This window comes from Scyliorhinus torazame, chromosome 5 (assembly GCF_047496885.1).
Source record: "Scyliorhinus torazame isolate Kashiwa2021f chromosome 5, sScyTor2.1, whole genome shotgun sequence".
NCBI lineage: Eukaryota > Metazoa > Chordata > Chondrichthyes > Carcharhiniformes > Scyliorhinidae > Scyliorhinus > Scyliorhinus torazame.
This window is the reverse complement of record NC_092711.1, coordinates 68152950-68164563: the sequence shown is the minus strand read 5'-3', so window position 1 is coordinate 68164563 and position 11614 is coordinate 68152950. Positions and strand designations below refer to the sequence as shown.

Sequence of the window (11614 nt, the reverse complement as noted above, 5' to 3'; positions counted from 1 at the left end):
GATACAGAAGGAAAAGGGTAAACTGGTCGATACAGAAGGAAAAGGGCAAACTTATCGACACAAAACAGACTTATACCATTTCTCTTGGTTGATCAGGCTGTAAAAACATAATCCCTCTTGTACCCCTTCTTTGACAACAATTCTGATGGGAATCTTGCTTTGGGGATTCCAGATCTTGGCTGGCAAAAGACCTTCTCCTCGGGTATTAAATACCTAAGTAGATCCTCCCTCAGTTTGAATAAACTGGATAGAACTCAATGGTTGGTCAATTTCATACCTGAATCGGTTTGATTGGGTTTTAACCATTTGGGTAAATGTCGCAGATCGGGATACAATGGGAATGTTTAATGTATCCCTCCCATCATTGTGTGACCTTCCAGTTCCAAATAAGGTTACCAAGGGAATGAAGACTCGTTGCTAACGATCATATCAGATCATACATTCCTTCTCACAGAAGCTGTAATATAGAATTTAAAACAGGCTTAGACAGTTTTAGGTACAACCAAGTCTTTTAACACAACCACTTCCAGATTATTAAATCTTCAATTAAAATCAACTGAGGCACACTACTTATTTAATAATTTGTTTCTGATGAGTGAATAATTAATACACATCATTGATTAATATAACCGATCAATTGCTGAATACAAAATGCCCTTTTCATTTAAATGTTAAGTTTCACAATGGCTTCCTTGATCTTATTAGCTTACTTCAGTAAACATAAAATGTAGCTCATCTGAAAATGAATCATTTCTACTGAAACGAACTGCCTAGTCCCACTTATATGTGTCTGTAAATATCTTTGCTCATCTCCCCCTGAATGCGTCAATGTCTTGGGCAGTGGCCAGTTTATCAAATGCAATTCTCTTTGAACGTTTATCCACAACGATGCAAACATCTCCAAGAGAGCCATCAATTTATTAGTCTCATCTCCACTTTCCTTTCATTAAAATATACATCAATACCACATTGATATATTCCACTGAACTACACCCACAGTGAGGTATTCCAATTCCCATTTAGTGGGGTTATTTTTCCTTAACTTTGTTCCTGTGCTCAACCACTTCCTCTTATACAATTTTACACATCCCATTAGATATCTCATTCATGAGGCTTAGAGAAACGTTACTGTCCAGTACTCCTACCTATAAAACAGGAATCAGACATTTCAATTTGATTCCAGGTATCAACAGATTAGATGTTTTTTATTTTCAAAATTAGTTCAAATTCAATTTGCAGTATTGTGGGGCTGGTGGGTTTAAGTCTTCAATTTATTTCCCCAGAGGAAACCTTCTTTTCCGATTCCCGGGAACCACCCAGACTGGTTGTCGTCAGGTTTTGTTCTGAATATTTGATAATCCCCCTCAGCTTCAGGTAAATTTCCCTTTCGAAGTTTGAAATAGCAAAGCTATAATTTTACTTCATCAATTTTGGCAATTGTTGAGGAAAAATATACCAGCGCTTCGAGTTTTCGCCAAAGGTCCTTTATTTAACACAAAGTTTGTGGAGGGAGTTAGAGTGACCACTCTATTAGGCCTTCTAATTAGTCCTTCTAATTGTCCCCACTTTACAAAAGGCAAGGCAGTACTTTATATGGTACAATAAGCAATATTTAGAAAAACGAGGCATTCCTTTGATAAGCCCAGAGACAGAAAAGCGAGCAGAGTTAAACAACTTGAATTCCTAGTCTAAGGACAATAATAATTGTCTGCTGTCAGCAACAATGTGCAGCTGTGCACTTGTTTACATGGTCTGACCTTCTGCCTATTACATGCAGAACTTCTTGACTGAAATAAGGCTAATATATCCATCATGCTTTGCCAAGTGCCTATTGCCATGAAATATAGTCAAGCAACCGGTTAAAAAAGAATACAGGGTATTCAGGCAACTAATCGGCCAACTACAGTCCCTTCTACAGCAAAGCTTACTCCAACTTGCTGGTTATAAATGGTATTTTTACGTCAGAATCAGAAGTCTTGGCAATTGATTTGTCGGCAAGTTGCATATCTCCCATCTCAAGCTCTTTCTCTCAGAAAGTAACAAATTGCCTAAATGGTTAAGGCCAAAGTCTTTGAAAGGCAAAGCCTTGAGTTCAAATTGTCACCATGTTGTGATATTTGATGCCAGTTCTTGAATTCAGAAATAAAAACCTTCTCGATCTCTTGCTGCAGCATCAGCACAAACCCTGGAAACCTGTTGAATCCACTTGGATTTGTCCAAGAGCCCAATGGGTTAATGTGTTCAGGAGAACAACCAAAAATGTGAGAGCAAAAATAATCCCGCGTTAATGATGAGGTGTTATTGTTCAGTGGTTACATTCCCATCACTGAGTCAGGAGGATGTGGGTTCAACTTCAGCTCCAGAAACCTGACCATAAAATCCGGCTGGTATTCCAATGCTGTACTGAGGGAATACAGCACTGTACTGAGGGAATACAGCACTGTACTAAGGGAATACAGCACTGTACTAAGGGAATACAGCACTGTACTGAGGGAATACTGCACTGTACTGAGGGAATACTGCACTGTACTGAGGGAATACTGCACTGTACTGAGGGAATACAGCACTGTACTGAGGGAATACAGCACTGTACTGAGGGAATACAGCACTGTACTGAGGGAATACTGCACTGTACTGAGGGAATACAGCACTGTACTGAGGGAATACAGCACTGTACTGAGGGAATACAGCACTGTACAGAGGGAATACAGCACTGTACTGAGAGAATACTGCACTGTACTGAGGGAATACAGCACTGTACAGAGGGAATACAGCACTGTACAGAGGGAATACAGCACTGTACTGAGGGAATACTGCACTGTACAGAGGGAATACAGTACTGTACAGAGGGAATACAGCACTGTACTGAGGGAATACAGCACTGTCTATCAGAGGAAACCTTCCAATATAACCCCATCTGCTCTTGCAGCTGGACATTAAAGTTCTGCTGATGATATTTCGAAGGAGGAAGTTCTCTCGGGTAAACTGCTCAATATAAAGCCCTCGGTGATGAGCACTGAACAGATAATCTGATCATAATCATAGTTCTGTTTTGAACTCACTTTCTTGCTTCACAGATGCTGCCTGACCTGCTGAGTATTTCCATCATCTTATTTGTGTTTGTTGGAGCCTGTTGTACACAATCTGGCTGCCGCATTTCCTACATTACAACAGTGACTATATTTCAAAAGAACCTCATTGTCTGTAAAGCACTTTGGGACATCCTGAAGTTGTGAGAGGTGCTATATAAATACAAGTCTTCCATTAACAAAGGTGAAAAGATCCAACAATGGAACAGTCGGTAAGAGCATATCAATCAGTCTCCTCTTATCTTAGAGAAATCCAGGATTCCAACACTGTCCATTTAATGCAATTCATGTCCATTCTGTTAATCCCATTAACTGGGCTGGGGTTTAACATCAAGGGAAATAAATCTGAACTGTCAAAATGAACATGGTTCATTCCTGGGTGTAGGAATCCAATCCCTGTAATCACATGTGAACCCTCTGGTGTGCCAGACGATTGGATGGCCGAGTGAATCCTCTGCCACACACGGGGCAGGTGAACGGCTTTTCCCCGGAATGGAGTCGCTGGTGTTTTGTCAAATCACTTCCGCTTTTAAAGCTCTTCTCACAGTCAGAACATTGGAATGGTCTCTCATCAGTGTGAACAAGTTTATGTCTCCGAAGCTGAGATTTCAAAGCAAATCCCTTCCTACACTCAGTGCAGGTAAAAGGTTTCTCCCCAGTGTGAATTAGCTGGTGATCCCGGAGATTATATGGATTAGTGAAATTCTTCCCACAATCAGTGCAGGTGAACGGTCTCTCTTCAGTGTGAATACGCTGGTGTCTGAGAAGGTGTGCCGATTTAATAAATCCCTTCCCACACACGGAGCAGATGAACGGCCTCTCACCAGTGTGGACAGGCTTGTGATCAGTGAGGTGGGAAGAACAAGTGAATCTCTGCCCACACTCAGAGCAGTGGAATGGTCTTTCCCCAGTGTGAACCCGTAGATGCTCAGTGAGGTTGGATGAAGACCGGAAGCTCTTCCCACACTGAGAGCAATCGTACGGTTTCTCTCCAGTGTGAACTCGCTGGTGCGACGTTAGGTTGGATGCTGAAGTGAATTCCATTCCACAGGTGGAGCAGATAAACAGCTTCTCTCTTGTGTGAATACGTTGATGAATAATTAGATTCCCAGCATTCTTATAGCTTTTACCACAGTCAGAGCAGTTGAAAGTCCTCTCCCTGGTGTGACTACGTTGATGAATTTCCAGCCCTGATGGGGATTTGAATCCCTTCCCACAGTCACCACATTTCCACGGTTTCCCCATGCTGTTGGCGTCCTTGTGTTACCAAGGCAGTGACGTAGGGGTATTGTCACTGGACTAATAATCTAGAGGCCCAGGGTAATGCTCTAGGGACCCAGGTTCAAATCCCACTGTGGCAGATGGTGAAAATTGAATTCAATAATGATCTGGAATTAAAAGTCTAATGATGACCATGAAACCATTGTCAATTGTTGTAAAAACTCATCTGGTTCACTGATGTCCTTCAGGTCTGGCCTACATATGACTCCAGATCCATAGCAATGTGGTTGACTTAAATGCCCTCAGGGATGGGCAATAAATGCTTCCACAACCAGCAATGCCCACATCCCATGAACAAATTAAAAAAACAGGTCTCTCCCCACTGTGAATGGTGCGATGTTTTTTCAGGCTGTGTAACTGATTAAAGTTCTTTTCAGTCAGTTCACTGGAACATTCTCACTCGGGTGTTGTGGGGGTCTCGGTGCTTGTCAGTCACAATGATGTCTCCGATCCTTTCCCACAGACAGAACAGACAAACATTTCTCCTTCCACATTCAAAAGCTGATGATATTCAGATCCTGATGACCGTGTCAAATCCTCTCCTTCCAATCCCCTGTAAAAGGAGTTGACAGTGTCAGTATCACTTTCATTCCAAAGAAACGAATATCTGGATTTCCAGAAAGCTTTTGACAAGGTGCCACACAAAAGGTTGCTGCATAAACTAAAGATGCATGGCATTGAGGGTAAAGTGGTAGCATGGGTAGAAGATTGGTTAACTAACAGAAAGCAGAGTGTGGGGATAAATGGGTGTTTCTCTGGTTGGCAACCTGTAACTAGTGGGGTCCCTCAAGGATCAGTGTTGGGCCCGCAGTTGTTCACAATTTACATAGACGATTTGGAGTTGGGACCAAGTGCAATGTGTCAAAGTTTGCAGACGACACTAAGATGAGTGGTAAAGCAAAAAGTGCAGAGGATACCGGAAGTCTGCAGAAGGATTTGGCTAGGTTAGGTGAATGGGCTAGGGTCTGGCAGATGGAATTCAATGTTGCCAAGTGTGAGGCTATCCATTTTGGGAGGAATAACAGCAGAATGATTATTATTTAAACGGTAAGATGTTAAAACATGCTGCTGTGCAGAGGGACCTGGGTGTGCTGGTGCACGAGTCGCAAAATGTTGGTGTGCAGGTGCAACAGGTGATTCAAGAAGGCTAATCAAGTTTTGTCTTTCATTGCTAGAGGGATGGAGTTCAAGACTAGTGAGGTTATGCTGCAATTGTATAGGGTGTTGGTGAGGCCGCATCTGGAGTATTGTGTTCAGTTTTGGTCTCCTTTCCTGAGAAAGGACATATTGGCACTGGAGGGAGTGCAGAGGAGATTCACTAGGTTGATCCCAGAGTTGAGGAGATTAGATTATGATGAGAGGTTGAGTAGACTGGGACTGTACTCATTGGAGTTTAGAAGGATGCGGGGGATCTTATTGAGACATATAAAATTATGAAGGGAATAGATAGGATAGATGCGGGCAGGTTGTTTCCACTGGTCGGGGAAAGCAGAACTAGGGGGCATAGCCTCAAAATAAGGGGAGGTAGATTTAGGACGGAGTGTAGGAGGAACTTCTTCACCCAAAGGGTTGTGAATCTCTGGAATTCCTTGCCCAGTGAAGCAGTTGAGGCTCCTTCTTTAAACGTTTTTAAGAAAAGGATAGATACCTTTCTAAAGAATAAAGGGATTCGGGGATATGGTGTAGGGGCCAGAGAGTAGAGCTGAGTCCACAAAGATCAGCCATGATCTCATTAAATGGAGGAGCAGGCTCGAGGGGCCAGATGGCCTACTCCTGCTCCTAGTTCTTATGTTCTTATGAAATTCAGAACAAATAGTTCTAATTTCTGTGGAATATTCGTTCCTCTCTTGTTTCCCCAAATATGTTGCCCAATCAAAGTAAAAGAAAGCAAAATCCCAACAAAAACAAAGGAAAGTTAGGACAGCACGGTGGTTAGCAATGCTGCCTCACTGCGCTGAGGACCCAGGTTCGATCCCGGCCCCGGGTCACTGTTCATGTGGAGTTTGTACATATTCCCTGTATCTGCATGGGTCTCATCCCCACAACCCAAAAAAGATGTGCAGGGTAGGTGGATTGGCCGCACTAAATTTCCCCTTAATTGGAAAAAAAAGAATTGGGTACTCTAAATTTTGAAAAAGTACAAAGGAAAGTTTTTTTAACTAAACCAGAATGTTGCTTTCAGTGTCTCAGAAACACTCTGCACCCTGAGGTAACAACAGTTGTGGAAGGTATCAAGCGTACTGGTGGACAACTCATGGTCCCACTCCAGGGCCACCTGAACATGGACAAGACCACAGAAGAGAGGCCAGCAGCCAGAGGAAGCCCTACATTCTCCCCCATCTGGATCTAAAAATTGGTGTTTTCAACAGATCAGGAGCAGATCCTCCGCTCCGACTAGCCCATACCCCTCTGTGCAGTAAAGCTGACCTTCTAAAAGTGCATCCTGCCTAAGCCCACACCCCCATAACCCCACCGAACCTGCAGATATTTGGGTTGTGGGAGAACAGCAGAGCACCGGAAGAAACCCACGCAGACACAGGGAGAATGTGCAAACTTCACAACGTCAGCCACCCAAGCTCCGATTCGAATCCGAGTCTCTGTCGCTGTGAGGCAGCAGTGCCAACCACAGTGCCGCTAATTAATAATTTTAAACTATTTGTTGCTTTCTGTTCCGGGCACTACGACCCAGTTGGAAAACAGACTCTAAAGTCCTGCCCATTCTCTCTTACGTCACCCTGATGCCTGCGCATGCGCTCTTCTCCTCGTTGAACCTACATGGCGGCCGCTCACCCGAGCTTGACCCCAGGCACATTACCCAAAGCCACAAACTCGCTACCGGAGGGTCTTATTTAGGGTTGGCGGCCTTCACTCAGGAGTTGATAAACTCTTCCCGTCCAGAGCCGGCTACATCGCTCCCTCTGGGATGCCATATCCTTACCAGTTTACTACAGCCCATCTGCACCCAGTTCCCTCCAACTCGGAAAAGAGCCACCCAGAATGCCTCGCGGCAGGCTGCCTCTGGAGCATGCGCACTCAGCGCAATGAGCCAGTTGGATAGAGCGGTTTCTGGGCCGCGGGGATTGTGGGAGCTATGGCCACCATTCATCAGCTGCTCGAGGCCTCTGAGCCAGAATCTCTGGATTCGAGTCCTACCCCAGGACTTGATCCTAACCCGGTCAAACAGGTTGAGTGTGTCAATCTGCAAATGCTTCCAAACTCACCAATATCTGACGGTAAGAGTGGGAGAGAGTCCTGGTCAGCCACGTGTTTTGTGGGAGCCTCTCAAGTTATAAATTCCTGGTAACAGACGAGTGACCAGTTCCAGGAATTACTCGCTATGGAAACAGATGAAAGTCTGCTTTAATTAACCACGAGTGGGAAGAGAATTAAAGTGATGTTTTTGTCAGGCGCTAGGACCCGGGTGGGAACAGGCGCTGAAGCCGCGCCCACCATATTTTACATCTCCAAAACCCGGCGCAAACGCTCTTTCCCCATTAAATCAGCAGTTAATCTTGGGCTTTTGGGGGGATAAAGCCCAGAGCTGCAAAAGAGGGACCCACAGATTTATATTCAGGGTTTGAGGCATTCACCAGGTGTTTAGGAACCCTCCCCGGCAAAACCAGAAGAGAGAGAGAACTGTGAACAATATCAGTTAAGTGAGGAAGTTGGAATGTCAGTGGTTTAGTGAGAATAGGGTCAAGGGAGCAGAGGTCAGGTCTCATAAACAAGATTAGATTGAACAGAACATGACAGGAGATAGGAGAGAAACTGGAGGTAGATCTGAGTTCACACTCAGACGAGGGGGATTTTTAGAGACAGTTTGGCCCGGTGGAAGGGAGGGAAGCAGCAGAGGCATCTGATCAGATTGTCCACTCACTGTAATTACTTGTGAATTTGCTGGTGTCTTATCAGGTTGGATGACTGTGTGAATCTCTCCCCACACTTGGGGCAGGTGAATGGCCTCTCCCTTGTGTGAACTCGCTGAAGTGTCAGCTGGCTGGATGACTGCATTGCGCAGGTCAAGGACACACAGCCTGAGTGAGAGAGATACAGACCGAGTGAGAATTTGGTAATTTGGTGCAGTGAGGTAATTCGGTGAAGAGTGGGAGAAGGTGCTTTTTCCCGACTGTTTTGTTCTCTCTCTTTCTTCGGGCCTAATTTCGGGAGCCGTTCGGAGGAGGAGGAGCAGTCTCTGTGAGTATAAAAACCTAACGGAAACTTCCTGTTTTCCAGTTTTTTCCCCAAAAGTGACGTCAGAGGGAATCTGTGATCTGAGTGGTTGATAGCAAATCTGCCCCAAATTTAAAAAAAAACACAGCTAAACTCATAAACTTAAATTAAACTAATTAATTAATTAGTGATGGCTGGTCAGGTGATGTGCTTGAGCTGCTTGATGTGGGAGCTGGCAGATCCCATTGCGAGCTGCAGCGACCACATCTGCAGTAAGTGTTGGCTGCTCAAAGAGCTCCGGCTCAGAGTTGATGAGCTGGAGTCTGAGCTTCAAACACTGAGGCACATCCGGGAGGGGGAGACTTACCTGGACACTGTGTTTCAGGAGGCAGTCACACCTGTCAGAGTAAGTAGTTTAAATCCTGCCAGTGGCCAGGGACAGCAGGGTGTGACTGCAAGTCAGGCAGGTAAAGGGAACCAGCAGTCAGGAACTCAGGAGCCTCAGCCCTTGACTCTGTCCAACAGGTGTGAGGCACTTGCTCCCTGTGTGGATGGCGAACAGGGCTGCAGGAAGGATGAGTCAGCTGACCAAGGCACCATGGTTCAGCAGGCCATTCAAGGGGAGGGAGTAAATAGGCAAGTTGTCGTTGTAGGGGATTCTATTATCAGGGGGATAGATAGTATCCTTTGTGAGCAGGATAAAGAGTCCCGCATGGTATGTTGCCTGCCCGGTGCTAGGGTGCGGGACATCTCTGACCGGCTTGAAAGGATACTGGAGGGGGAGGATCCAGTTGTTGTGGTCCATGTCGGTACCAACAACATAGGCAAGTCTAGGAAAGAGGACCTGTTTAGAGATTATAAATAGCTAGGATTCAAATTAAAAAACAGGTCCTCAAGGGTCATAATCTCCGGATTACTGCCCGAGCCACGTGCAAATTGGCATAGGGAGGCAAGAATAAGGGAAGTTAACACGTGGCTGAAAGAGTGGTGTGGGAAAGAGGGGTTCCTTTTCATGGGACACTGGCATCAGTTTTGGGACAGGGGGGACCTATACCGTTGGGATGGTCTCCACCTGAACCGAGCTGGGACCAGTGTTCTGGCGAAAAGAATAAATAGGGTCGTCAATAGGACTTTAAACTAAAGATTGGGGGGGGAAGGGAAAGTCAGGGAACCAAGAGGTGAAGTAATCAGTGGGAAGCGTAGCTGCTTAGGAATACAAAAAAGCACGAAAAGACAAAACTCAGGAGAGGTTACGATAGTCCCCATCCCACAAAATATGACAGTGTATGGAAAGGCTCAGTAAACCAAGGTCCACCACACTAAGAAAACAAAAAGGGACGGTCAATAGAGAATTAAAGGTGCTATATTTAAATGCGCGCAGTGTACGGAACAAGGTAGATGAGCTTGTGGCCCAGATTGTGACTGGCAGGTATGATGTGGTAGGCATCACAGAGACATGGTTGCAGCGGGTTCAGGACTGGCATTTAAACATCCAGGGATTCACAACCTATCAAAAAGACAGGGAGGTGGGCAGAGGGGGCGCGGTTGCCTTGTTAATTAGGAATGAAATTAAATCAATAGCACTAAATGACATAGGGTCAGATGATGTGGAGTCTGTGTGGGTAGAGTTGAGGAACCACAAAGGCAAAAAAACCATAATGGGAGTTATGTACAGGCCTCCTAACAGTGGTCAGGACCGGGGGCACAAAATGCACCACGAAATAGAAAGTGCATGTCAGAAAGGCAAGGTCACAGTGATCATGGGGGACTTCAATATGCAGGTGGACTGGGTAAATAATGCTGCCAGTGGACCCAAGGAAAGGGAATTCATTGAATGTTTACAGGAGGGCTTTTTGGAACAGCTTGTGATGGAGCCCACGAGGGAACAGGCCATTCTGGACTTAGTGTTATGTAATGAGCCAGACTTGATTAAAGATCTTAAAGTAAGGGAGCACTTAGGAGGCAGTGATCATAATATGGTAGAATTCAATCTCCAATTTGAAAGAAAGAAGGTAGAATCAGATGTAAAGGTGTTACAGTTAAATAAAGGTAACTACAGGGGCATGAGGGAGGAACTGACAAAAATCGACTGGGAGCAGAGCCTAGGGGGAAAGACAGTAGAACAGCAATGGCAGGAGTTTCTGGGAGTAATTGAGGACACAGTGCAGAGGTTCATCCCAAAGAAAAGCAAGGTTATCAGAGGGGGGATTAGGCAGCCATGGCTGACAAAGGGAGTTAGGGAATGCATCAAAGCAAAAGCGAAAGCCTATAATGTGGCAAAGAGTAGTGGGAAGTCAGAAGATTGGGAAGGCTACAAAAACAAACAGAGGATAACAAAGAGAGAAATAAGGGAAGAGAGGATCAAATATGAAGGTAGGCTAGCCAGTAACATTAGGAATGATAGTAAAAGTTTATTTAAATACATTAAAAACAAAGGGCAGGCAAAAGTTGACATTGGGCCGCTCCAAAATGACGCTGGTAATTTTGTGATGGGAGACAAGGAAATAGCTGAGGAACTAAATAAGTACTTTGCGTCAGTCTTCACAGTAGAAGACATGAGTAATATCCCACCAATTCCGGAGAGTCAGGGGGCAGAGTTGAATATGGTAGCCATCACAAAGGAGAAAGTGCTAGAGAAACTAAGAGGTCTAAAAATTGATAAATCTCCGGGACCAGATGGACTACATCCTAGAGTTCTAAAGGAGATAGCTGAAGAAATAGTGGAGGCGCTAGTTATGAGCTTTCAAAAGTCACTGGAGTCCGGGAAAGTCCCAGAGGATTGGAAAATCGCTGTTGTAACCCCCCTGTTCAAGAAGGGAACAAGGAAAAAGATGGAAAATTATAGGCCAATTAGCCTAACCTCGGTTGTTGGCAAGATTCTAGAATCCATTGTTAAGGATGAGATTTCTAAATTCTTGGAAGTGCAGGGTCAGATTAGGACAAGTCAGCATGGATTTAGTAAGGGGAGGTCGTGCCTGACAAACCTGTTAGAGTTCTTTGAAGAGATAACAAATAGGTTAGACCAAGGAGAGCCAATGGATGTTATCTATCTTGACTTCCAAAAGGCCTTTGAT

At 44.8% G+C, this 11614-nt stretch overlaps 1 long non-coding RNA gene across 1 annotated transcript; it reads right to left on the bottom strand.

The window, feature by feature from the left end:
* Positions 1-429: 429 nt before the first annotated feature.
* Positions 430-7369, bottom strand: LOC140418244 (uncharacterized). Its single transcript, XR_011944883.1, has 2 exons — positions 7309-7369; positions 430-4923 (listed from the first exon to the last, which is right to left on the bottom strand). It is a non-coding gene; the product is annotated as an uncharacterized lncRNA (long non-coding RNA).
* Positions 7370-11614: the final 4245 nt, after the last annotated feature.